The sequence below is a fragment of the Aegilops tauschii genome, chromosome 7 (genome assembly GCF_002575655.3).
Source record: "Aegilops tauschii subsp. strangulata cultivar AL8/78 chromosome 7, Aet v6.0, whole genome shotgun sequence".
Taxonomy (NCBI): domain Eukaryota; kingdom Viridiplantae; phylum Streptophyta; class Magnoliopsida; order Poales; family Poaceae; genus Aegilops; species Aegilops tauschii.
In genome coordinates this window covers 121,830,673-121,855,096 of record NC_053041.3, presented here as the reverse complement: position 1 = coordinate 121,855,096, position 24,424 = coordinate 121,830,673, and the positions used below count along the sequence as shown (strand labels likewise).

At 47.5% G+C, this 24,424-nt stretch overlaps 1 long non-coding RNA gene across 1 annotated transcript; it reads right to left on the bottom strand.

Annotated features, from left to right (window-relative positions):
- Positions 1-2,481: 2,481 nt before the first annotated feature.
- LOC120968356 (uncharacterized) lies at positions 2,482-4,664 on the bottom strand. Its single transcript, XR_005762780.3, has 3 exons — positions 3,896-4,664; positions 3,334-3,676; positions 2,482-2,799 (listed from the first exon to the last, which is right to left on the bottom strand). It is a non-coding gene; the product is annotated as an uncharacterized lncRNA (long non-coding RNA).
- Positions 4,665-24,424: the final 19,760 nt, after the last annotated feature.

Sequence of the window (24,424 nt, the reverse complement as noted above, 5' to 3'; positions counted from 1 at the left end):
GAAATCTTAATGCAAAAGAGCGTCGCTTTATATTGCCACTTGTGATATGGACCTTTATTATGCAGTCCGTCGCTTTTATTGCTTCCACATCACAAGATCGTATAGAGCTTATTTTCTCCACACTAATAGATCATATATATTTAGAGAGCAATTTTTATTGCTTGCAACAATGACAACTTACTTGAAGGATCTTACTCAATCCATAGGTAGATATGGTGGACTCTCATGGCAAAACTGAGTTTAAGGATATTCGGAAGCACAAGTAGTATCTCTACTTGTTGCAGAGAATTTGGCTAGCATGAGGGGGAAAGGCAAGCTCAACATGTTGGATGATCCATGACAATATACTTTATTTCGGATATAAGAAAACATAACCCATTACGTTGTCTTTCTTGTCCAACATCAACTTTTTAGCATGTCATATTTTAATGAGTGCTCACAATCATAAAAGAAGTCCAAGATAGTATATTTATATGTGAAAACCTCTCTTTCTTTATTACTTCCTATTAGTTGCAACGATGACCAAAACTATGTTTGTCAACTCTCAACAACTTTTATTCATCATACTCTTTATATGTGAAGTCATTACTCTCCATAAGATCAATACGATCTCTTTAATTCTTTTTACTCTTTCTTTTATTCCCTCAAGATCATAGCAAGATAACCAAGCCCTCGACTCAAAACTAATCTTTATTATATACTAGTCGTCAACCTGTGCTACTGCACGGGCTAGCAATTTTTAATATTGCACTCGCTACTACACGAAAAACTATATGTTATTCATTGAGTTTTGTAAGTATTGTTTTGTCTAAAGTCTTGTAGAAAATAGAAATACAAAATATTTAAGCTAATATATTACTATTTCAAATTAATACAAAATTGGTGACACCATACATATATTTTAACGGTTCTTATTTTAGCAATTAATAAATATATATGAGGATATGTTTTCTTGTTAACATTATTGTACATATATTATCTATGATTTTTCTCTGTACCGGTTACTATTTGCATATTTACCCAATGGTTCGATATGCATACCTGTGGTTAACATATTCCATTTTAGCAAATTTAGTCAGTTGCATAAAGAAATCTTACAGAATGGTTTTCTTATGCGCTTGCACAGTTTAGCAAATTTCATTTTTGTTAATATAATCTAGGATTTTTTTTTATTTTGATATTCATGACATAGATTTTGTAAAAACATTGACACTATTCCTTTTCCATTTTCAGTAATCTATGTGTTGTCCCAAACAAATTTGGAAGTATATTTGTGTGGGTGATTTATCGACGGGGTTTATTTTTTCCTTGTGGTTGTGTGCATGGCAATTTCTGTGTGAAAAAAAAATAGTTCACGTACCTAGATATATGCACCACACATTGAAATATTGTACGCAGATTTTTAGCAAAGAGGACAACGTGCGTATGTGACACTGAGCCATGATATTTATTTTTCTATTAGCTCCATGCATGCACCTGGTATGTTTCTGGAAAGAAAAACCTTAGTTTGTTTTCATTCATCTCTTTTTACAACCTAGACGTTTCCTTTCGTTCGTTTAAAAGAACCCAGGCGTTTCTCCTATTTTAACACGTCTGGACTCTTGGGTGCTGTTTTTCTTAATCCTGGATGTTGTAACATATTAGGACTTTCTGGCCTTTAGCGTGAGGTGGCTCCTTATTTCTGGACGTTGTATTTCCCCAAAAAAGACTCATGGACGTTGTAACCTGTCTGTACTCTTGGGGCTTTTACGTGAGGTTGTAGTATTTTCCATCTCGTTTAATCCTAGACGCATAATTATAATCTAATGGTTATTTTAAAGTAGTTTTTGAGGATTAACGTGGAGGCTTGTATGGTGCTTTCTATTAGTAAATACTATTCGTCAACCCGTGCATCGCATGGGCTAGTTAATTAATATTGCGTTCAAGTATATATTATTATCGTGTAACAATGTTTTTATATATCCACATATGATGACTCGTCTACTCAAACCTAGAGGATTTGAAACATATGCTTAGTAGGAGAGTGGTTTTCCGAAAATGAGTTTGTTCAATGCAACCAAATTAATCATTGATGACAGCCATTACTAGTTTGTGCTGAGATAACATGATATAAGTTCTTAAATATGCGGAAAGAAGTTAGATATTATTATTTGTTTCATTTCAGTATTATGCGAATTCGCCTAACTATTGCCTACATGCTTATAGACCTACTCATATGGCAAGCTTAGGAAATCTTTTTTTACTTAATAAATAAAGACTGTTTCCCTTGTAAACTTAACCAAGTAGAAAAAATAAGAATATTCTCATACACTTCATAAGGTTGACACTTCAGAATATCCTTCAAATTAATTGGGTAAGGAAAATCATTTGTTAAAGAAAGGACTTTCCTTATTCAAGTCAGATAAGAAATTAAGAAATGATACATCATGGGGGTGTCGCCGTATAGGTTAAAAAGATGATACACAACTAAGTTGGAATTAAACAAACAAAACTTAACACATTTGGAATTTCAGGAATGCCAAAATTTCTAGAGATTATGTTGAACACCATAGCAAAGATCCTTATACATGAAGCTATTTGTATAAGATGCACTTGAATCACATATTTCTGTACAGTAAACTTTAAATTGGGAGCATAGATAGTATATATGTACAACATCGACGATGGAAGTATGTGACAAATTTAATTCCATGTTGGGTCGAGATGAGTGCCCCTGATTTTCCTTTATATAAATTGCTCTTGGTTGCTTGGTTATAGCGAGAACTGTAACACGGGTTTGGTCACTCCCATTATGATTTCCTGCAGCAGCCCATGATACAAAGTATAGTTACATTTTTTTTAGTGGGTGAGCATTGGCCTTGTACAACTACAGATAATCATAGGCAAGCATTTTTCAATGACCAGGTCAAATTAGAGAAATTATTCATTCTACTTTTCATCTAGTTTAGAGACAATGCAGAATTACTAAAGCACAGAATATTGATGTTTAACATTAAATACAAACACATAACTCATCAAGCATCTATCCTCACCACATTGTGTATTCATGCTTGCCCATGAAATAGTGCAAGCAACAATTTTGTGTGCGGCATCACCCATACATGCTAAAAGGGACCGGGAGGAGAGAAACAAAGGAGACATTGCAAAGACATGGATTTGTAGCACATATGCGTGCTGTCTCAATTGAAGATTGCGTTGGTAATTAAGAGGGCCAATAAGCGAAAATATACTGACGGCTTGAACAACATCAGCACTGCCCTGATTAAGGCTAACACACCTCCATATACTTAGAATTGCCTAATGTTGAACTGCTACTTGCTTGTCTTTACGTACCTACAGTTGGACACATTGGCCTTGATCTTGACTTGTTTACGCACGACGCAGCTGCAGGCTTTGATTGATCGACACTGGTGACTCCAACAACGTCCAACCATAGCTCACTGGTTGACATTTTGTCCAACAAACCATGCATATATACTTAAAATTTTATATCAAAATGGCGTGTAAGATTTCCTTACGGAGAATATCGATGATGGACGTACGTGAGAAATTTATTTCCATGTTTGCTTGGTATTAGTGCCGTAGATTTTCCTTCTATATAAATTGCTTTTGGTTGCTTACTTGCTTGGTTATAGGGAGAACTGTAACATGGTTCAGTCATTCACATCACAATTTTCTGCAGCAGCCCATAATACAAATTATAATTAGAAAAATACATTAGTGGGTGAGCATTGGCCTTGTACAACTACTGATAATCATAGGCAAGCATTTTTCAAACACCAGCCCAAATCAGAGAATTTATTCATTCTATTCTTCATCTAATTCAGAGACAAAGCAGAATTACGAAAACACAAAATATTAATTTTCACATCTACAATTAAATAGGAACACGTACCTCATCAAGCATCGATCCTCACCATGTTGTGTATTTATCATTGGCCACGACATAGCGCAAGCAACACTTTTGTGTGCACCATCATCCATACATGCTGAAAGGGGCGGAGAGAAATTAAGGAGACATTGGAAAGACGTGGATTTGCAGCACATATGGGTGCAGTCCCAATTGAAGGGTACAGTGGCAATCAAGAGAGCCAATAAGAGAAAATAAATGGACGGCTTGAACAACCTCAGCACAGCTGTGATGAAGGCTAACGCATCTCCATATGGCTGGAATTGCCTAACATAAAACTACTAACTATGTGTCTTTATGTACCTACAGCGGGACATTGGCATTTAGTCTTGACTTGTGTACGCAAGATGCTGCTGCAGGCGTTGACTGATCGATGCTAGTTAGTCCAGTGAACGCCCAAACATAGATAACTGGTTGATTTTTTATCCCAAAAACCATGCATATATACTGGCAAGAGTGAATCTGAATAAATTTAATAATTTATATCAAAAGGACGTGCGAGATTTCCTTATGGAGAAGACAACAAAGAGACCAAAAAACTGGACAACAGATTGAAAGTACTGGATAACAATTGATATAACAAAAATGCTTGATAATATGCCTTATGCTGCACAAGTTGTCAAAGAGACAAAGACCACCAGATTGATGTGTTAATCGAGCAAACTCAGCAACTATAGTACTTGAGACGATCGTTCTTGGCACAATTAGCTGGACGACGAACCCTCACAAAACTGCATGAAATTTGTACCTGGTTAATACCTGCAATCGAAAACATGAACACCACTTAGTTCCATGTTCAAACAAAATCCACAACAGAACTATTAAATTTAAATGGATGAAGCCATCATCTCAACATGCCACACCTTTTCCTCTTTTCAGGGTGGCTCCAGTGCTATAAAAGCCACAAAAATAAAAGCAATGATTTGAACTCCAATGCCAGGGACACATCACGTCCCAGTTCTATCTAAACGATTTATGACCACAGATCCACGGAAAAGGCATATTTTCCTTCAGTCTAAGGTACACATTCTATCCCTCATTGGTTGTTCCTGATGTCCGTATGGCTTGGCAAAAGAACGGCCTGATGATCGGCAACAAAGTTCGCCCATTGGGACAACCCTATGTGACGCACTATACATAAGAGGATAGAAGAACAATGATGGCTGAATTGCAGATCACACGTACCAACTGAGAGAAAACGGAGCTCTTAATCTGGATTGAAGCGATGGGGTCTTGGCTTTCATGAAGAGATAGAACTTGTGTGGTGGGATAGGACGGGCAGATCTGATCGAGTGAAATCTCTAAAGTTGTTATGTTTTGTTGGCCAAGGACTCTTTCTCTCCCGTATAGACAATAGTAGTCTTTAAAGTTGTTACGTCTTGTTGGCGAAGGACTCATTTTCTTTCACGTATACATAAGAGGCCTCTATTTTTAAGGGAGAGAACTCTTTTTCTTTCACGTGTACATCACCGTTTTTTCTGGTTGAATTGATAATGCTCTTTCTTTAATCTAAGCCATTATAATACGGTCCCACGTGATCGACAGTTTATATTTATTGATTTTCTTTGATTAACGTGGGAATTTCTTGGAAGTCCAGAATTAGTATAAGTATATAGATATAGAAGTATAGATAGATAGATAGATATAGATATAAATAGATATAGATAGATAGCTCACGGACTCGATTACATAGAAAGATCATAAAGCAAAACTCAAAACTAAATCATACTAAAACTTTATTCTACTAGATCAAGATATTACCAAAAAGGATCGAACTAAGAAAAACGGCAAAGATAGAAGTGTGATGGTGATACGATGCCGGGGCACCTCCTCAAGCTTGGCAGTTGCCAAGGTGAGTGCCCATACCCATGTGTTTATGTCTCCTTCCTCGGAGGTGAGGATGAAGGGGTTGTTGATGACGTAGGCTTGTCGTCCAACATCGAGCGTAGGAGGTGCTCCAACTTATGAATAATGCCCTTGAGTGTGGTGATATGCTCTTGCAACAGAATATTTTCACGAGTTAGATACTTATTCTGCACCCGAACTATTTCAATCATCTTGAAAGCTTCAATTTCAGTAGGGGTAAGACGATTGTAATGAGGTTGAAGGATGTCTTCTTCTTCTGCTGCCGGAGCTTGATCCTCCATGGCCTTCTTGATCCTATCATTCTTGTTGATCTCCCCGGGTTCTTCTCTCTTCAGCTCTATCTTCATTAGCCAAGCATCGTCGCCCTCATTGTTGGAGGAGGGGGACGACATCATGCCTGGCCTTGACAACTCTGGCAGAAAACAACTCAAAACAAAAGCAGGAGATATTTGCGTGATACGAGGGTTAAAACCTTCGGGAGTTTATATAATGAATTTTTACCGACCAAAAGAAGTATCGTGCAAGAAAACAGAGTCCGGAGAGCACACGAGGTGCCCACGAGGCAGGGGGGCGCGCCCTCCACCCTCATGGATGCCTCGTGTCCTTCCCGGACTACTTCTTATTTTCCTATTTTCTTAAATATTCCAAAACGGAAAAAAACTGCTATTAGAACTGTTTTGGAGTCGGTTTACTTACCGTACCACATACCTATTCCTTTTCGGCGTCTGAAACGTTCTGGAAAGTGTCCCTTATGTATTCCTCCGGGGTTACGGTTTCAATGACATTAGTTTCAACATTTATGGGATTACCTGAGATATAATGTTTGATTCTTTGACCGTTCACCACCTTCGGATTTGTGCCTTCGAAGTTGTTGATTTTTATGGCACCGGAACGATAGACCTCCTCGATAACGTAAGGACCTTCCCATTTAGAGAGGAGCTTTCCTGCAAAAAATCTTAAACGAAAGTTGTATAGCAAAACATAATCACCTACATTAAACTCACGCTTTTGTATCCTTTTGTCATGCCATCTTTTAACTTTTTCTTTAAACAGTTTGGCATTCTCATAGGCCTGGTTCTCCACTCATCAAGTGAGCTAATGTCAAATAGTCTCTTCTCACCGACAAGTTTGAAATCATAGATGAGCTCTTTAATGGCCCAATATGCTTATGTTCTAGTTCGAGAGGTAAGTGACATGCTTTTCCATAAACCATTTTATACGGAGACATACCCATATGATTTTTATATGCAGTTCTATAGGCCCATAATGCATCATCAAGTTTCTTGGACCAATTCTTTCTAGACCTATTAACAGTCTTTTGCAGAATTAATTTAATCTCTCTATTACTCAATTCTACTTGACCACTAGACTGCGGGTGGTATGGAGATGCATTTCTATGATTAACATCATACTTAGCAAGCATTTTACGAAAGGCTCCATGAATAAAATGTGAACCACCATCAGTCATTAAATATCTAGGGACTCCAAACCTCGGGAAAATAACTTCTTTAAGCATCTTAATAGAGGTGTTATGATCAGCACTACTAGTTGGAATAGCTTCTACCCACTTAGTAACGTAATCAACAACAACTAAAATATGTGCATACCCATTAGAGGAAGGAAACGGTTGAGGGAGTCCTGGACTAAGGGGTCCTCAGGCGTCCGGCCTGTTACTCATTGGGCCGGACTGATGGGTTGTGAAGACACGAAGACCGAAGACTATACCCGTGTCCGGATTGGACTCTCCTTGGCGTGGAGAGCAAGCCTGGCGACCAATTATGAAGATTCCTTCCTATGTAACCGACTCCATGTAACCCTAGATCCCTTCGATGTCTATATAAACCGGAGGGCATAGTCCGGATAGGACAGATTCATTACCATATACTCATAGGCTAGACTTCTAGGGTTTAGCCATTACGATCTCGTGGTAGATCAACTCTTGTAACACTCATATTCATCAAGATCAATCAAGCAGGAAGTAGGGTATTACCTCCATAGAGAGGGCACGAACCTGGGTAAACATCGTGTCCCCCGTCTCCTGTTACCATCAATCCTAGACGCACAGTTCAGGACCCCCTACCCAAGATCCGCCGGTTTTGACACCGACATTGGTGCTTTCATTGAGAGTTCCACTGTGCCGTCGACGAAAGGATTCGATGGCCCCTTAGATCATCAGTAATGACGCCGTCCAGGGAGATACCTTCCTCCCCGGACAAATCTTAGTGTTCGGCGGCTTCGTACTGCGGGCCAACTCTCTTGGCCGTCTGGAGCAGGTTGATAGCTACGCCCCTGGCCATCAGGTCAGATTGGGAAGCTCTAACTACGTTGCGAATATCCGTGGAGACTTGATCTTCGATGGATTTGAGACCGCGGTGATCGCTCCCCTTCTCTCTGATGAACATGACTTAAATCTGTCATCGGAGCACACCCAGGAGATGGATCCTGTTGCTGCAACGGCCTCAGTACCTAAGCAGATCATCCCCTCCGAGGCCATAAAATCCGCGGCGTTGGAGCCGCACACGGACTCGACACCCTGCAATGCTTGCGACAATGGAATTATGGACTCGTATCCGGCCATACGTTCCGGACCAGATGCATCTGCGGACACCGAGCTGAATCGGTTATCGATTTTCAAATTTAGCGCCGCAGACATCTTCCAGCATTCGCCTTTGGGTGACGTACTAAATTCTTTGAAGAACTTGTCCTTGGAGGAAGACTCACAGCCGAACTATGTTCGGTTCGAGCTAGAGGCGGACGATGAGGAATTTTGCTTCCCACCCGCCACCCACTTCATAGCCACCGTCGATGACTTAACCGACGTGCTCGGCTATGGCTCCGAAGACATCGACGGCATGGACGACGATGCCAACAGGGAGCAAGGCCAAGACCCGCCATTCACTGGACGTTGGACGGCCACCTCTTCGTACGATGTGTACATGGTTGATACACCTAAAGGATCTGGCGACGACAAAGAAGAGTCGGATAAGAACAAACCCTCTGAGACGCAGTCCAAGCGCCGGCGTCCCAAACGCCGTTCTAAGCCTCGTCGCTCAAAGGATGGCAACACTGGCACCGGAGAAAATAGTACTCCGGGCAACGCCGAAAACAATCAAGACCCTGTCGGCGCTGCATCCGAACAGGAGGAACATGACAACATGCAAGACAACCCTGATGAACAGGCCATAGAAGATAACTCGGAGGACGATAGTTACCATCCGCCCTCCGAAGAGGAGACAAGCCTCGGCAACGAACATTTCATCGTGCCCGAGGACCCTCTGGAGCAGGAATGCTTTAAGCTTCAACTCATAGCCACTGCAAGGAGCCTGAAAAAGAAGCAGCAGCAGCTTCAAGCTGAACAAGACCTGATCGTCGACAGATGGACTGACGTCCTGACAGCGGAAGAATACGGCCTCAAGCGCCCAGCCAAGAGCTACCCGAAACGCAGACTGCTACCTCAATTTGATTAGGAGGCACCGGAACACATATCTCCCTCGCATAATGAGGAGCGACCACCGCGTGGTCGAGACAGGGCGGCCGACCGGCCACCCCGCGGCCGGGACAAAGCGGCAACTCAGGCCGAACAGCAGCCTGCCCCACCGCCTCGCAAAAATAGAGACGGAAGAGTTCGGGGTCACACATACGACCTCCGGCAAATCCTGGACGATAGAACGGGACACACAAGATCGATCTACGGATCGCGAGGGCATGCCTCGAGGCACGAGGAAGGCCACTTATTCGGACGTGATAAATCTAACCACGCCCGGGCCAAACATCGCAGACGGACTCCATCAGAACTACACCACGACGCGGCCCGATATAGAGGCGCCGCACACCCTCTCCGCTTCACGGATGAAGTACCGGATCACGAATTCCCCGAGGGGTTCAAGCCCGTCAATATGGAATCATACGACGGCACAACGGATCCAGCAGTATGGATCGAGGACTTTATCCTCCATATCCACATGGCTCGAGGAGATGATCTCCATGCCATTAAATACCTCCCACTAAAGCTCAAATGGCCAGCTCGGCACTGGCTTAACAGTCTGCCTGAAAATTCCATCGGCAGCTGGGAGGACTTGGAAGAGGCTTTCCTCGACAACTTCCAAGGAACCTATGTCCGGCCACCAGACGCCGATGACTTAAGCCACATAGTTCAACAACCTGGAGAATCAGCCAGAAAATTCTGGACTAGATTCCTAACCAAAAAGAACCAGATCGTTGACTGTCCGGACGCCGAGGCCCTAGCAGCCTTCAAACACAGCATCCGTGACGAATGGCTAGCACGCCACCTTGGCCAAGAAAAGCCGAAGTCTATGGCAGCCCTCACGGCACTCATGACCCGCTTTTGCGCGGGAGAGGACAGTTGGCTGGCCCGTAGTAACAACACAGCCAGCGAGACAGGCCCCTTTGAGGCCAAGAATAGCACTGGCAAGCTCCGGCGCAATAGGCACAAACGCCGAAGCAATGATAACAACACCGATGACACCATAGTCAACGCCGGATTCAGAGGCTCCTAGTCTGACCAACGGAAGAAGCCCTACAAAAGAAACAATGAAGGACCTTCCAGCCTAGACCGCATACTCGACTGTCCGTGCCAAATACACGGCACCCCGGATAAACAAGCCAATCATACCAACATGGATTGTTGGGTTTTCAAGCAGGCTGGCAAGTTAAATGCCGAAAACAAAGAAAAGGGATCACAAAGTGAGGACAAGGACGAAGAGCCCCGGCAGCCGAACACTGGAGGGCAGAAGAAATTTCCCCCTCAAGTCAAAACGGTGACCATGATATATGCCACACACATCCCCAAAAGGGAGCGTAAACGTGCACTCAGGGACGTCTATGCGGTAGAGCCAGTCGCCCCAAAATTCAATCCATGGTCGTCATTCCCGATCACCGTCGATCGACGAGACCAGCCAACTAGCATCCGCCACGGCGGTTCAGCCGCACTAGTCCTGGACCCAATTATTGACGGGTTTCACCTAACACGAGTCCTGATGGACGGTGGTAGCAGCCTTAACCTGCTCTATCAAGACACGGTGCGGAAGATGGGCATTGACCCCTCACGAATCAAACCAACAAAGACTACCTTCAAAGGAGTCATACCTGGCGTTGAGGCCCGCTGTACGGGCTCAATCACGCTGGAAGGGGTCTTCGGCTCTCCGGACAATTTCCGAAGTGAGGAGTTAATCTTCGACATCGCCCCATTCCGCAGCGGCTACCACGCACTGCTCGGATGAACAGCGTTTGCTAGATTCAACACAGTGCCACACTACGCTTATCTCAAGCTCAAGATGCCCGGCCCACGCGGCGTCATAACAGTCAATGGCAACACGGAACGCTCCCTCCGAACAGAGGAGCACACCGCCGCCCTAGCAGCAGAGCTACAGAGCGGCCTTCTCAAGCAGCACCATAGTGCGGCTGCCGAGCCCCTGGACACCATCAAGAAGTTCCGAACTACACTGCAGCAGGACAACAAGGCTCGTCAAGAGCTCGACTAGCAATTTGGCCTCCGTCCCAGTCCCGAGGAGGTAGTGGCATTCGTACCACGCGTACATAATTACGCACTCGAAATTCCATGGACGTCGGCGGAGGCACAAGCTAACCCGGGATCTACAGTTCGGCTAGACCGACCCCGGACACACTTTTTCCTTTCCGTTTCAGGTTCCTTTTCCAGCGAGCCTGATCATTAGCCCCTTTGAAGGATCGGCATACAAAGGGGGCATGCAGCATAGGTGCGTAGGGCAACCTCCATACGTTCTTCTTGACGGTATTTTTTACTTATTTCTCAGGACCCGCACGCTGCCTCTTCTTGATCCCGGCATGTTAAATAGCCCGGGTGCTTGTCGCACTATTTGTATAAGATACGCCTTGACGTATCCATTCAGTTATACTAAAAATGATTTGCGGCCCAGTTTCTGTGGTTTTCGCTTCTTACTTCATTTTATTTCGATCTGCTTATCAGCTACATCGATACTCTTTTGTACGTTTCATATTCGCCAGGGGCTGCTTATCGCCCCATAACACGACAACAAAGTCCGAACACTTCTTGTATAAAAGTTCGGCACCCCAAAATTTAGCATTATATGCATTGGCTCCGAATCATGTCTTTGGTCAATAGTTGGGTTGCCCGGCTCCTGTGCTTGCTACCCTACGTTCCGCTCTATCGGCTAGGGTAGTAAAGGGAGAACTACTGTGATTGTGCCCTGGCCTTGACCGGATGAGCACCTCAGTAGAGAAAGCCGAAAACTGACTGTCATGATACGGCGAGAGCCGGTCAGCTGTTTGAGGGTTACAAAATCGTTGGAGATTTTTTTCCGCGTCAGGCGAAGGATCGGCACTTCCCGATCAGATGCTGGCAGCACCCTGGCTTGGACCAGGGGCTGCGCACTTGCTTAATTATAAAAATTCTATGGCTAAGTGAGGGCATTTAAGCCGTATAGCCTGATTGCCTTGTTCGTTGCGCTAAACAACTCCTTCAAGGACCATATAATTGGATCAAGACTGTTTAGATCCCACCCCAAACACCTCCGTACTAATTACGTGAGGGCAGAAGCCGACGACTGGCCAACCCTCAGATTGCATATAACACGGCCGCACAGGGGGAAACAATTTAAAGCATAACGATACATTACAAAACAAGCTTTGTCTTTATAATACAAGGCAAAGGACAACATGAATGTATTCATTCGAGAATAATGTCCTTCGAACATTGAGCTGCCACAAGTCGAGACCCTTCTAGGACATCCGCAAAATACTTTTTGGGTGTGCGATGCTCCTTGCCCTCTGGCGGCCCGCTGGCGACTTCAACAGCGGTCATCTACGCCCACCACATCTTGCAGCGAGCGAAGGCCATACGGGCACCTTCAATACATACAGAGCGCTTGATAACGTCCAGCCGCGGACAGGCTTCCACTAGACGCCTCACAAGTCTGAAGTAGCTGTCGGGCATAGCTTCGGCTGGCCATAGTCGGATTGTTAAATCCTTCATGGCTAGTTCGGCCACCCTGTGCAGCTCCACCAACTGCTTCAGCTGATCGGTGAAGGACACGGGATGCTCTGGCGTCGCATACTGCGTCCAGAATAACTTCTCCATCGAACCTCCTCCATCGGCTTGGTAGAACTCTGCAGCGTCTGATACGCTACATGGAAAATCCGCAAAAACCCCTGGGGAACTCCGAACCCGGGTTAGTAAAAGGTATTGCTTCTCCGCATACTTGCTTTGCATCTTAAAAGCCTTACCCGCCGTGATCTTCCTAGCCTCCTGGATCTCCTGGAGGGCGGCCCGGGCCTCATTCCGTGCGGTCTCCGTGCTCTGACGAGCCTTGGAGAGTTCGGCCTTTTGAGCCGAAGCATCATTCTTATAGATCTCACATTTTTTCACCGCGTCTTGGAGCTCCTGTTGGACCTCCTTGACTCGGGCCTCGAGCTTTTTTCGAGCGGCTTGCTGCTCGACGGCCTTCCCCTCGGCTTCAGCCAGAGCCTTTTTTAGGGCCTCCACCTCGGTCGCGGCTCCTGCACACATTTCGACATTACGGTCAGTATGCAACGCTTGTTCTTTCCGAACACACAGCAAGACGATACCTACCTTGCTTCTCTTGAAGCCGCATTGTAACCTCGCCGAGCTCGTTCTCAGTCTGCTCCAGCCTCTGCTTCAGTTCAGAAATTTCGGCAACATGTGAGGTTGCGGCCAACAGCGATGCCTGCTCATGCACACATATCACGTTGCTGCAGGCTTCATTCAGTCCACTCTTGGTAGACTGAACCTTCTCGATCACCGTGCCCATAAGGACACGATGCTCTTCCATAACGGAGGCGCCTCGTAGCGCCTCCATCAGGTTATCCGGCGCCCCTGGATGGGCAGGGACCACCGGCGGAAGCGGTGCACCCCCCCCCCCCCTCCTTCAGAAGGGGCTGCCCGCCCGATTCCGGAGCCATATGGGCCTCCGGAATCGTATTCGGCTGAGGGCCAGGCTGGATGCGGCCCTCTTTGCCAGTCTCCATGGGGATCGTCCCCTCCATATGTCCGGCAGTGGAGGCTTCGCCTCGTGGCGCCTCCCGGACAGCGTCCTGGGTTCCTCCCCGGTTCGGATCGGCCCTCCGGGACAGCACTTCGTTGTCGTCCCCGGCCCCGGGGGAATAAGCGGGCGGTGGCGACTGGCTCGCCATCTCCGACGGAGCCAACGAACTTCCAGACGAGGATCGCTGGATCAGGTCGCGGGCCAGACTGCAATGGTACGGTTAACCACATCAAGATAAATGGAGAGAAAGGGCTGGATGTGCGCATAAATAAGCCATGCCACTTACGACGCGGCCTGGGGCTTAGTGCGGGGGCGTCGTTCCGGACTGCTGTCAACGTCCCACGCGGTGTTGACCGCAGGAACACCCTTCCCCTTTTTGGGCGCCTCTGCCTCCAGATGCGCCAGAGCCGCCCTCTTCTTCTTCCTCTCCTCGGGGGGAGGATTGTTTTCTTCCTCCTCCTCCTCTTCCCCGTCATTGTCCTCAGGGACAGAAGAATGAGTCTCGTCGTCCTTGGACGCCACGTCCGAAGTACCCTTACGACGGAGGCCGCTCTTGGCCCCCTTTGCCTTCTTCTTGGCCTTCTTCTCCGGCGCCCTATACGGCGCCGGTACCAGCATCTCCGCTAGACGCGGGATGACTGGTTCCTCAGGCAGCGGAGCCGGACACTGGATCCGCTTTGCCCTCTCCATCCAGTCCTGAAAGAGCAATAACAAAGGCTCAGACATCATCCTCGAAACGATTAGGTTGAGGACTCATTCGAAACAACATACCTTGCTGGCGGGGTGTGTACAATCGTGACCATGGTCCGAATCCGTGGCCAGGGGTTTCTCATTGCCCTTGAAGAGCAATTTCCATGCGCCCTCGTGCGTAGTCTCGAAGAGCCTCACCAGGGTCTGGTGCTTCTTTGGATTGAACTCCCACAGCGGGCGGCTTCAGCACTGGCATGGAAGGATCCGGCGAACTAACATCACCTGGATCACATCAACGAGCTTGACGCTCTTGGTTACCATGCTCTGAACAAGCGTCTCCAACGCTATCAGCTCGTCAGGAGAACACCAGTCCGGACTCTTCTCGACCCAAGAGGTGAGTCGCACAGGAGCGCCGGAGCGGAATTCGGCAGCCGCGGCCCAGGTGATGCCGCGTGGTTCTGTGACGTAGAACCACTGCTTCTGCCACTCCTTCACTGTATCCACAAAGGTGCCTTTGGGCCAAGAGACGTTGGACAATTTACTCACCATTGCCCCTCCGCACTCCGCGTGCTGGCCATCTACCACCTTCGGCTTCACATTGAAGACTTTGAGCCACAGTCGGAAGTGGGGGTGGATGCGGAGGAAGGCCTCGCATACTGAAACGCCCACGATGCGGCTATATCTCCCACGTGTTGAGGCACGACTTAGAGGCATAACCGCATTGTAGGTATTGTCGCAAGAAGGGTCATCTTCACACAATCCCATGTAACGAACAAGAATGGGATAATGAGAGTTGGCTTACAATCGCCACTTCACACAATACATAATTTAATTCATACATCATCCAAAATCCACACATAGACCGACTACGGTCAAATCCAAATGAAAGTAAGATAACCCCAAATGCTAGATCCCCGATCGTCCCAACTGGGCTCCACTACTGATCATCAGGAAACGAAACATAGTAACGACCACGTTCCTCGTCGAACTCCCACTTGAGCTCGGTTGTGTCATCTGCACTGGCATCGTCGGCACCTGCAACTGTTTTGGTAGAATCTGTGAGTCACGAGGACTCGGCAATCTCACACCCGCGAGATCAAGACTATTTAAGCTTATAGGAAAGGATGGTGTATGAGGTGGAGCTGCAGCAAGCAGTAAGCATATATGGTGGCTAACATACGCAAATGAGAGCGGGAAGAGAAGCAACGCAACGGTCGCGAAGCTAGAAATGATCAAGAAGTGATCCTGAAACTACTTACGTTCATTCATAACCCGAACCGTGTTCACTTCCCGGACTCCGCCGAGAAGAGACCATCACGGCTACGCACACAGTTGATGTATTTTAATTAAGTCAAGTGTCAAGTTCTCTACAACCGGACATTAACAAATTCCCATCTGCCACATAACCGCGGGCACGGCTTTCTAAAGATAATACCCTGCAGGGGTGTTGTCGTGGAATTGTCACGGCAGATGTCCTCGAGCTAGGACTTAGTCGTGGAGCCATCGCAGCTAGGAAGCTTGAAGGGGTTAAATGAGACAAGGAACACGAGGGTTATACTGGTTCGGCCCCTTACGGTGAAGGTAAAAGCCTACGTCCAGTTGAGGTGGTATTGATTAGGGTTTCGATGATCAGGGAGCTTAACTGCTATGCCTGGCTCTCGACGAGATCTTCCTTGTCCTGAACCGCCGTCGGGTCGTCCCTTTATAGAGAGGTTGACGCCCAGCGGCTCTCAGAGTCCCGGCCGGCTCATAACAGTGTCCGGCTCGGACTCTTATCTATTCTTGCCTTACACTACAAGTTTACCCTAACGGCGGCTAATGCTACGGGCCTTAAGCCATCTCCGGGTCTTGGGCCCGTTATTGACCCGCCATCTTCATCTTTGGTACTGGGCTTCGCGTAGCAACCATCATGGGTAACCCGGCCCCTCCTGGGCGGGTGACTCCAGCGGTTATATCCTCAACATTAGGCCCCAGATTGATTTGAGCCGGCTCATGTCAATCTTCAATCCTTTCGATAGAAAAATTTCCGGCTTACAATTATGCGAAGGCTGTAACCCGCCGTGACGTCATCTTCTGGATCCCTGGTAACCCGCCATGACATCATTTTCCATTAAGTCCATTTCTGAATCCCTTAAATCCTCAACGGATCTTATCCTTTAAAGGCCATCCCGAAAATCGAGGCGTTTTTTTTGGTGACATAACCACGCCGTGACCTCCTCGTTTCTCGCGCCCACTTATGAGCCTCGCCTTATAAATAGCCCGGCCCGATGAGCCTCCGGTCACTCGTCGCCTCCATCTTCTTCTTCCTCTCGCCACTGTGCTGTCGCCCGAGCTCCGCCGCTGCCGCCGCGGATCTCCTCGCCCTCACCAACTCCGGCCGCTGCATAGCCCTGACGTGTCCAGAGAAAACGGCGGCGACCTCCGCGACTCACCAGCACCCGTAAGCCCTTGCCACTCCATAGGGTAGATCCGCATTAGGTTCTTCGCTATTCTTCCCGTGTTCTTCGCCGTTCCTCGCGAGTTCTTGGTAGATTCCAGTATTACCACCCTTTCTGATCTGTAGGCTGTATAAAACTGTTGCGGTAGTTGTTTCACACCTGTTCCCAATGTATATAGATCCCTTTTCATTGCATAAAGGCTCCGTTCGAACCTATGAACTCCTTCTGCGTCTGTTTTAGGTCTAGAAACTTTCCTCTTTAGCCGACCGTTTTGATCCAAAATAATTACTGCGATCTGTGAAACTTGTTTTCACCACACTTAGTAAAAAACTGCATCTGCTGAGCTATAGCGGCTTACATTTCCGGCTCAAAAGAAGCCACGCGCCGTAAAACTTTCCAGCTCAAAAGAAGCCACGCGCCGTAAAATTTTCCGGCTCATTTATGATAAGGCTGTAGACAATTTGAATTACTCTCGATACCTTTAGCGGCTTAGATAACCCGATGCACTTAGCCATATGTCATTAGGCCCCTTCATAAGCCGCCATTTTAAACATTCAACTGTAAACTTCCTCCGGCTTATAATTGAACCGGGCATTTCCTTTTATCATAGGCTTCCGACTTTCACCATGCCTCCCAAAGCTCCCAAAGCACCCATCACGTGCAACTGGATGAGGTCCAACGTCACTGATGAAACCTTAGCGGACTTTGTGAAGACGGGCTACCTGCCCAAAAAGGATGTCATGTCTTACCGTGCCCCTGACCCGTCAGAGGAGAGACCGCAACCAAAGGATGGTGAAGTGGTAATATTTGCGGATCACATGAGCCGGGGCTTCGCACCGCCCGGCTCAAAGTTCTTTAGAGATGTGCTGAATTTCTTTGACCTGCGGCCACAAGACATAGGACCCAATTCGGTGTCGAATATATGCAACTTCCAAGTATTCTACGAAGTCTACCTTGGAGAAGAGCCCAGCCTTCTGCTCTTTAGAGAAATATTCTATTTGAACCGCCAGAATGAGTGCGCCAACGGACCGAGCCTGGAACTTGGTGGAATCTCCATTCAACGCCGGAGAGAATGCCTCTTTCCTTACGCTGAGCCGCCCAACCATCTAAAGGACTGGAACCAGACGTGGTTTTATTGCCAGGACACGTCTCCAGCTGACGAGAGCCCCCTGCCCGGCTTTCGTGCCGTGCGTCTGGAACCAAACCACCCTCTGCCAGGCAAACTATCTCAGGAGGAGCATCAACCTCTGATCCCCACCATCAACAAGATCAAGGCTCTCCTGGGCAACGGCCTCAACGGCATTGATCTGGTCCGGGTCTGGATCTCCTGGCGGGTGATCCCCTTAAGCCGCCGCCCCGGTTTAATGTGTGATTACACGGGCCGGAAATATGGCCCTCTGCGACACAGCCGCAACGATCTACCTGAAGACGTTGTTGACGACATGACCAAGGCCCTCTTAAACGAGAGCTTGACAGACTGCGGGCGGACCGGCTTAAGCCCCTTCTGCAAGACTAACCCGGCCCCAGCAGTAAGCCACTGATCTAAACATCTTATTTTCTCCTTAGATAGTCTTCATCTGAACCTTAAGAAGTCTTCATTGTATTTTTTAGGCTGATGATAAATTCTGGAAGGTCAAGTACGACCACGAGGCGGCTACAAAAGCCAGAAAGGCTAAGAAAGCCGCCAGGAGAGCCGCCCCCCGCAAGAAAGGAAGCAGGCCTACTACCTCAGAGTTGCTTCAACTAAGTGACAGCTCCGAGTCAGAGGTAACCCCTGAATCTGTAAGCTCTTGTCTTTGTTTCCGCTTTTCTGCTGTCTTTTGGCCACCTTATTAACTTGACTATCCACAGGATGACACCGGAGCATGTAACCCGATGACTGAAGAGGTAATGACACTTTCCTCCGACTCGGAGCCCTTGCCAAGGCTGAAAGTTCGAAGAGTAACCCGGAAAGTAAGATTTTCACATCCTTTAGCTTATCAAGATCCTCAATTTCTTTTGAAGCAATAGATTCATGAGAGCCGGCGGCACACTCGGACCAACAAAGATGCAGACCTCTCCTCCGGCTTACCTGAAGCGTCGAGGAAGCGCCGGACCGAGGTTATCTCCAACTTATATCCTTTTCATCCTTTGGCGGGTGTTACACGTCAACCGCTCAATTCTTCTGATTGAAACTATCAGGAAACTTCACCTTCCTCTGGTGACTCGATGCAATCGAACCTGCCGGCTTTCAAGACCGTACCCAGGTAATGATGATCATCTCTTGTTGTGCTTATCTTTACTCATGCTTTTGTACTAACCTTTTGTTCTTTCAGTGCCCAGGCAAAGCTCAGTAAAAGAGCGAAGAAGAATAAGCCGGTCGAAGAGCCGGTCTTGCCTGAGCTGGAGGTTTCAGCCCAAGAGCCGCCAGCTGCCTCTGCTCCTGAAGCCACCACTCCAACCGACGAGCCAGCCATGGAGACTTCCACCAACCCGGACATCTCTAGCCCGGCTCAGCCGGCCGATGACCCGGACGTGGTAATCACCCGGACGGAGTTTGTTGAGCTGGGGAGACCCACTGCGCTGGCTAAGTGCTCTGCGAAGGAAGAGTTGCTAGAGCGCCGCCGGGCCAAGCTGGACATCACCAACTACGCCAACCTGAGCATTGGAGAGATCATCTCCGGCTATGTCAATCAGGTGCACAGCAGCCGGGACTTGGAAATTGATATGGTGAAGCAGATACAGCAGAAGTCTGAGGTACCACTCTACTTCTTACTGTATAATCATCTTTACCATACTAGCCCCCAAGTCTACGACTTATGACAGAATATGTTGTAGACTTAATTTCCGGCTTACTTCCATGAACCGGTAATTTGTAGATAGAAACTTTCGACATGCATTAGCCCCCAAGTGCCAAGTGTCTTTGCTTGGAAAGTGCTTGGGACTTTAAAATTGCATAATAATTGTTCATACTATAATCCGGAAATTGTGCAGGCTGCTTGCAAAAAATTTGAGGCTGATATCTCTGAGCTGAAGAACCGCCTGAAGACTCAGGAAACTGAGACCCGGAAGGCCAACGCCAAATTTGAGTCCAATATTGCTGCTCAGAGAAGCTGAAGAAGAAGTTTGAGGCTGAAAGGAAAACTTGGGTCGAAGAGAAAACTGCTCTGGTAAGCCGGGCCGAACAGGCGGAGAAGACTCTGACGGAAAGAACCACCGAGCTCTCCGGCTTAAAGCGCCACGTGTCACAGATGGTCGCCGCAATCTTTGGTAAGTCATTCCGCCGGCACTCGACAAGTTTATAGTCTTTATGTCCCATAGCTCCCATCACTGCCAGCGGCTTATCTTACTTTGTTTAAACAGGTCCCAGAAGCGCCAACCTCAATCAAAATGTGCTGACCAAGTTGAAGGCCGTGTACACTCTGGTGGAGCAACTCTACACCGGGTCACAGCGCGCCTTGGCCGTGGTGGCCATATCCAATGAGATTCTGACTCACCTGGCAGACGTGCTTTGCCGGCTTGCCGTTCTTCCTCAGCGTTTCCAAGAGCTGCGGTGAGCTTCTGCAAGAGCCGGAGCCATAGCTGCTCTGAGCCGGGCCAAGGCTTTCCTTCCAGAGCTAGACCCGGCTGACATTGCACTTGGTTACCCCAGCTTGAAGGAAGACGGCACCCCCTTCGACCAAAAGGACTTTGCTGCCTGTGTGAAGATCGTGCGCCCGGTGGCCACCCTGATTGGGAATGACACCGATCTGACCAAGTACCAGCCGGGCTACGACGCAGAGAATCAGAGGATCCCCACTCCGCGTTATGAAGCCATCAGCTTAGTCCCGCCGACTCGTAAGCACACCTTTGCCCCGGAAATTGACCCGGCCGGGTTAATTGACGAGGAAGCTCAATTTGAAGCTTTGAGCGGCATTGACTGGAAATCGTCAACCTTCCAGGTCTTGGGAACAGCCGGAGGAGCGGAGAGGGATGAGCCGGAAGCTTCAACCCGGCAAGCATCTTGACTCTTTAGGCGGCTTGTTAAACAATGCTTCACCCTTTTGGACTCGGGAAGTCTTGTAATAGAGTAGGACCAACATTTTAACTCTGTCGTGCCATCGTGCACGTGTTGAATGCTTAACTCCATTGAAGTTGCCTCCTTATATTCTTCCGGGTCATAATTGATCATTTATTTTCCTTAAGCTCAAATAGTTGTTTTTAACTATCCTGCATAGAAAAACAAGTCACAAGTCTCTAGGCGGCTTACCGCACTGAGAATCATAGTCTCATACATATAACCCGGAATATGAATCGAAGTCACCAAAGACTGGTCCTCAATTTTATCCTTGATATAACCGTAATAACATACTTACAGGCCTTCTAGTCCGCTTCCGGTTTATATAACCCGGATAATAAGGTTGGTACCTCAACTCCGGTTTACCTGTCTTGATAATGCTGATTGTGTGTGACTAACCTAGTGAATCAAAGTTAAGTCGGCGGAATAAGAACCGCCGTGTATACTGTTGATACAACCAGAAGAACTTGTTGTAAATCAGAAAATCAAAACCTTAGGGGCTTCCGGTTCGAATACGACCAGAGACCCGTCCCAAAGGGGTTAAGCTAAGATTCGAATGCGATCATATAGCCCCCAGTGGGTTTGGCGATGCCGATCAAGAGGGTACCGACAGCTATGTTCTCTTTGGTTCGAATACGACCCATGTTTGAATAGGAAGCCCCCAAATGACCTTAAGAGTTGTTTAACGACGCTGATTCGAATACGATCCACGTCGGTTCCCAAAGGGGTTGATCTATGATTCAAATATGATCAAAGAAAACTCCCCAATGAGCTCGGCACTTTGCCAATCAAGTGGGTATCGACAGCTATGTTCTCTTTGGTTCGAATACGACCTATGTTTGAACAGGAAGCCCCCAAGTGATTATATTGCGTACGGATAGATTCGAATACGATCATAAGCCGGATCCACCTCCAAGTTACCATGTGATCTTGTAATGGAAACAACACATTTACCTTTGGAGGAGAAAAAGGACAGAGGTCCTGCTTTATTGCTTATCATAATATATACATGGCTTATAGAAATATGCACATTATGAGAGCCGGTGGCTCAAGTGTAATAAGGCCGAAGCTGAGCTATGTTCCACGGCCGATGGGTCTCCTCCTCCGACTTGCGTGAATCTTTGTGCTCCCGAATGTCAATGAGGTAATATGACCCGTTGTGCAAGTTCTTGCTGACCACAAAGGGTCCTTCCCAAGGCGGGGATAGCTTGTGTGCATCTGTTTGATCTTGGATGAGCCGGAGCACCAGATCATCTTCCTGGAAGACCCGGGACTTAACCCGGCGACTGTGATAACGGCGCAGGTCTTGTTGGTAAATCGCTGATCGAGCTGCTGCCACATCACGCTGTTCGTCCAACAAGTCAAGAGCATCTTGGCGCGCCTGTTCATTATCCGCCTCAACATAAGCCGCCACTTGAGGCGAGCCATGACGGATGTCACTGGGGAGGACTGCTTCCGCTCCATAAACCATGAAGAAAGGCGTGGAACCCGTAGACCTGTTAGGAGTAGTATTGATGCTCCATAACACGGAGGGTAACTCCTCCACCTAACAACCCGGCGTCCTTTGCAAAGGGACCAAAAGCCGGGGCTTGATGCCTTTCAGAATCTCCTGATTAGCCCTCTCAGCTTGACCATTGGATTGCGGATGAGCCACTGATGAAACATCAAGTCGAATATGCTCTCGTTGACAAAACTCCTCCATGGTGCCCTTCGACAGATTGGTACCACTGTCAGTTATAATGCTGTGTGGAAAGCCAAAACGAAATATCACCCTTTTGATGAACTGAACCGCCGTGGCTGCATCACACTTGCTAACTGGCTCTGCTTCAACCCACTTTGTGAATTTGTCAACTGCCACCAAGAGGTGGGTCTTCTTGTCCTTGGACCTTTTAAAAGGCCCAACCATATCAAGCCCCCAGACCGCAAATGGCCAAGTGATTGGTATCATCCTCAGCTCCTGAGCCGGCACATGAGCCCGTTGCGAGAACCTCTGGCAACCATCACATTTACTGACTAAGTCCTCCGCATCAGCATGAGCCGTCAGCCAATAAAAACCATGACGAAAAGCCTTGGCCACAAGGGATTTTGAGCCGGCATGATGGCCATAATCCCCTTCGTGAATCTCACGCAAGATTTCTTGACCTTCCTCTGGGAAGACACAACGCTGGAACGCTCCCGTAACACTGCGGTGATGCAGCTCCCCATTGATAACAACCATTGACTTAGACCGCCGGGTTATCTGTCTGGCCAAAGTTTCATCCTCAGGAAAATCTCCCGGGGTCATGTAAGCCAGATAGGGCACTGTCCAGTCCGGGATGATGTGGAGAGCCGCCACCAATTGTGCCTCCGGGTCAGGGACAGCCAAGTCTTCCTCTGTAGGCAACTTAACAGAAGGGTTATGCAAGACGTCCAGGAAAGTATTAGGCGGCACCGGCTTTCGCTGAGAGCCCAGCCGGCTTAAAGCATCAGCCGCCTCGTTCTTCCTGCGATCGATGTGCTCTACTTGGTAACCCTGAAAGTGTCCAGCAATGGCATCAACTTCCCGGCGATAAGCCGCCATGAGAGGGTCCTTGGAATCCCACTTGCCTGATACTTGTTGAGCCACTAAGTCTGAGTCGCCGAAGCACCTTACCCGGCTCAAGCTCATCTCCTTAGCCATCCGAAGACCATGGAGCAAAGCCTCGTACTCAGCCGCATTGTTAGTGCAAGGAAACATCAACCGTAGCACATAATGAAACTTGTCACCTTTAGGGGAAGCCAATACAACTCCAGCCCCCGAGCCCTCCAGTTTCCTGGACCCATCGAAGTGAATAATCCAATATGTATTATCCGGCTATTCCTCGGGCACTTGTAGCTCTGTCCAATCGTTGATGAAATCCACCAAAGCTTGAGATTTAACAGCAGTGCGTGGCACGTATTTTAGACCATGAGGCCCAAGTTCTATAGCCCACTTAGCCACTCTCCCTGTAGCCTCTCTGTTTTGGATGATATCTCCAAGGGGGGCAGAACTAACCACAGTGATAGGGTGACCCTGAAAGTAGTGCTTAAGCTTCCGGCTTGCCATGAATACGCCATAAACAAGCTTCTGCCAATGTGGATACCGCTGTTTAGACTCTATGAGCACTTCGCTGACGTAATAAACCGGCCGCTGAACTGGATGCTCCTTACCCTCTTCCTTGCGCTCCACCACCACAGCCACACTGACGGCCCGTGTGTTAGCAGCTACATACAGCAATAAAGGCTCCTTGTCAACCGGAGCAGCAAGGACTGGGGGCTCTGCCAGCTATCTCTTCAAATCCTCAAAAGCAGTATTAGCAGCATCATTCCAGACAAAGTCATCAGTTTTCTTCATCAACTGGTACAATGGCATGGCCTTCACACCCAAACGGCTTATAAACCGGCTTAAAGCAGCGATACGACCCGCCAGGCGCTGGACGTCGTTTACACACGCCGGCTTAGCCAG